Raw genomic sequence first — 4,405 nt, 5'->3', positions numbered from 1 at the left:
AAAGGTCATAGAGCCAGAGGGTCATGTCCCAATTCAAAGCCCTCATTTTGAGGCCCAGGTTCAGTGTCTGCTTAAGTTAAATGACTACAGAGTTAGGATTTGAATCCAGATCCTCTGACTCCAAATTCAACCTCCATCCCACTACAACACAGTGATACTTATGGCCTTTAAGGTGGTTTTTGATTTACTCTGACTTTTGTCTCAACTTTGAGTAACTTCGTCAGCTGTTGGAGGACGCAGGTGGAATTGCAAGTTCCTTTCTTGTATTTGGTCTCAGGTGCTTTTCTGAGTGTTTTAATGATATTTTTCTTCTGAAAGTGGTAGTTATTCTTTATAGCACCTAACTTGGTGGTCATTGTAGACTATTTTCTCCCTTCCCCTTCCTTTTCAATTTAAAATGCCTTTGATTGGGGTGCCACAATGGATAGAACACCAGCCCTGGAGTCAGGAGGACCTGAGTTCAAATATGACCTCAGACACTTAATGACCTAGCCGTGTGGCCTTGGGCAAGCCACTTAACCTCATTTGCCTTGCAAAAAAAAACCTTTTAAAAATGCCTTTGATTAGATTTCTATGATTCCAGACAAATATTTTTTTTTAACTGCTCTTAGCCTGGAACCCAACTTTTTTGTGTTTTAAGCCTTAATAACAAAATCTAAATCTGTTTTCAAATATTTCTGAATCAGCTGTTCCCAAATCTGTCTCTGACTTTATTTTTTAATGACTCCAAACATTTTTTCTCAATTACAAAGATCTACCTTTCTCCTATAAAGCTTGCCTCTGTGATCATCAGCAAAATAAACAAAAGGCAATAAGATACTGCCTTAAAGATTTTCAGTTTCTTGCCTTATACTTCACAATGTTTGGAAGTGCTTCCTAGGTTCCTTATGTGAATCAGAAAAAAAAACAAACAGGCCATAGTCATTCGATTGGGGCATGCTAGAGGGGACAATCTGCTGGAAAATATGGGAAGGGATGGAATCAATATAGAGAGAGAGTGATTGACCTTGTCAAGGAGAAATCCTTCATCTTTTTCAAAAACTGAAATGAAGGAAATAATGAAAGAGATCAAAGAGATGTGAGATGAGAAGAAAAGGAGAAGAGGGAGATCATGGTGTATGGACTCAATGTTTTTAGTAGAATATGAAACAAGGACCTCAAATGGAGAGAAAGAAAAGGAAGTGTTAGGAGAGACCTGAAGAGAGGAAACAAGGTTTAGAACAACTGCTGCATAATGGACAGAGATTCTATTATGGAGGAATAAAAAGACGGTATTATTGTAGTAAATAGAGGAGTAAGCTTTGAACTTAACCAGTATATATTGGACTGTAAGAAATTTCAAAGGGAATGGTTTCAGAAAAACTTAGGAAAACTTCTGTGATACAAAGTGAAGTGAGAGAACCAGAACGATGTACACAGCAACATTGTGATGATAAGCAACTTGGCCAGTACAATGAACCACAACCATTTCAAAAGACTCATAATGAAAAATGCTATATACATCCGGATAGAAACCTGATGGAATCTGAAGACAGACTGAAGCTTATTTTTTCTCTTTATTTCTCTTGGGTTTTTTTTTCCTGACATGACAAATGTGGAAATATATTTTGCATGACTTCATATTCTTTCTCAATAGGTGGGGGAAAGTGGAGGAAGGAAGGGAGAGAATTTAGAATTGAAAAGTTTAATATTTTTACTCTACTTTTCTTTTTTTTTAAGGTTTTTGCAAGGCAGTGGGGTTAAGTGGCTTGCCCAAGGCCACACAGCTAGGTCATTATGAAGTGTCTGAGACCGGATTTGAACTCAGGGACTCCTGACTCCAGGGCTGGTGCTCTATCCACTGTGCCAACTAGCCAACCCAAGTTTAATGTTTTTAAAGAGATTAAGTAGCATAAATCTGTATTGATCCAGCATGGTTTCCTGACTTCCATCTACTTTGTTCGGCAGTCCATAAATAGGAATGAAAGAGGCAGGTGGTGGGAGTAATCATGAGTTGGCATTGGTTCATGGTCGTCTCTCCCTCAATTCCTTCCCTTCCTAGGGGACTTTGATATACATGCTGATATTGCTTCAAATAGCCCCCACTTCCCAGTTCCTCAGTCTATTTAGTTCCCATAATCTATTCCTCCAAACTGTCTCATCCACCCTCAAGGATGGCCATAACTTGATGTTGCCATTACTCACAAGAAGTCCACTTCCAGTTCAAGAATACAAAATCTCTTTATCTAATTTCCTCTTTTTTCATGAGATTTTTACAAGTCTTGGGAGGCCCATCATCAGCTTCTGGATCCTTTACCCCAAGATGATCAAATTTCTGCTGACAGTATCAAGTTGACAGATAGCTAGCTCAGATCAACAGGGAGTCAGACACCAACCACTACTACTTCTTCCTCTGTCCCTTAATAGACTATCTCTTTGTAGAATGTAAACCGATTGTCTACTTCACCTTCTGTGTGTGTGTGTGTGTGTGTGTGTGTGTGTGTGTGTGTGTGTCCTTGTTGCCCAGCACATCAATGCTCATTGATTCCTAAGTGATTGATTTGGATTCAGAAGACAATGATACTGAATCCCCAACTACTGAAGAACAAATCTCATCCAAGAGATTTGTTCCTCCTTCCCGCTCATCTCAGCTCTACCCACCTCCCACATACACAATGTCCCACTGTAGATCTGTCTGTCCCCCCTTTCATTGTGCCTCTAGAACTCCTGTTCCAATTAATACTCTTCCCATATTTTTACTCTGCTCCTCTCCAAGTCCTTCCATTTTCTGGCACTCGCTGAGGCCTGATTCCCTTTGGCATGCCTTACATAATATTGACCATTCTTTTCAGCCTGGGTTGTACTTTCTCTCATCCCCCCTGACTCACTGGTCCCCAGTGGGGAATTCAAATGCTTCTGTAGCAACATTGCTACTTCCAGATTCTCACTCTACTGCATAATTTCACTCAGAAATTTCTCCTTTGAAGTTCACACTATTCAAATTGGTGGCTGTTATTTATTTGGGGGAGGGAATGGAAAAGTACTTATTAGGTACCTGCCATGGCTCAAACATTGTGCTAAGCACTTATGAATATCTCATTTGATCTTCTCAGCAACTTTGGGAGATAAAGTACTATTATTATCCTCATTTCACCATTAAGGAAACTGAGGCATCCAGCAAGTAAATGTCTGAGACTGGTTTTGAACTCAGATCTTCCTGACTCTAGGCCTAGTATCCTATCCACTGTGCCACCAAGTTGCCTCTATTGAGGCCTAGGACATTCTTCCTCCTTTCTCAATGAGTTTAATGCCTACTTCATAATCATGCTTTTCACCCCAATTCCTGCCTCCAAACTAGGGGAAATTGCAAAATTCATATTGATATTCTTTCAACTATCCTAATTTCCAAGTTCTCTCTACTCTGTCTCATACTCTGCCTCAGTTACATGCAGGGATGGTTGCACTCCTGAACTTACCATCACCTACAAGTATCCCATTCCAGGTTTAAGTTCTTATTTTATTATACTCTTTGATCATTCTATAACTCTCTATGCCTCACTACCCTTAACTGTAGCCTTTCTCCACACCATGACTTCCAATTTCCTTGTGCCTCAGTATCTTCCCTAGACTTCTACCCATGCTCTGGTTACACTCTCCTCTTGTCCTAATCTTTGTTTTGTTTTGTTGCCAAGGCAGTGGGGTGAAGTGACTTGCCCAAGGCCACACAGCTACGGAATTATTGTCTAAGGTAGGATTTGAACTCAGGTACTACTGACTCCAGGGCCAGTGCTCTATCCACTGTGACACCTAGCCGCCCCTCTCTCATCCTAATCTTGACCCTTTAGAGAGACAAGTTCCTTGTCAAGTCCCAAACCTCAATTAACCCCACCATCTGCCTCCTTTATTCCTACTTACATTCTGCTGAACAGAGCTAGAGGAAGTAGGGAAATTGTGATGACTGGGTCCAATACAAATATATGCTAACCAATCTCAACCAGTCCCTTTTCTTCATACTAATTTTCTGGTTTGTTTTTTATTTGGTTGTTTTTTTTTTTTTGTGAGGCAGTAGGGCTAAGGGATTTATTCAGGGTCACACAGCTAATAAGTATCAAGTGTCTAGGACAGATTTGAACTCAGGTCCTCCTGACTCCAGGGCCAGTGCTTTAATACTTCATCCTAATGAATTCTCTTGAACACTCTCCACAGTGGCTCTTCCAAATCATCTCTTCTCTATTCAGCCTTTCCATTGCACTCCCTTCCCTCATTTTCTCACCTTGTCTCATACTTTCCTTTTAAAAAAACTGAAGTTATTCACCATAAGCTCCCCTCTTCACCCTTTCCCCTCATGTCACATGCTTCTGACATCTTCTACTCCTTCCTCTTTCCTCCTTTATTTTAGTCTTTGATAAAGAAGTGACTCTACTCC

This window comes from Macrotis lagotis, chromosome 2 (genome assembly GCF_037893015.1).
Source record: "Macrotis lagotis isolate mMagLag1 chromosome 2, bilby.v1.9.chrom.fasta, whole genome shotgun sequence".
Classification (NCBI taxonomy): Eukaryota; Metazoa; Chordata; class Mammalia; order Peramelemorphia; family Peramelidae; genus Macrotis; species Macrotis lagotis.
This window is presented reverse-complemented; position numbering follows the sequence as displayed.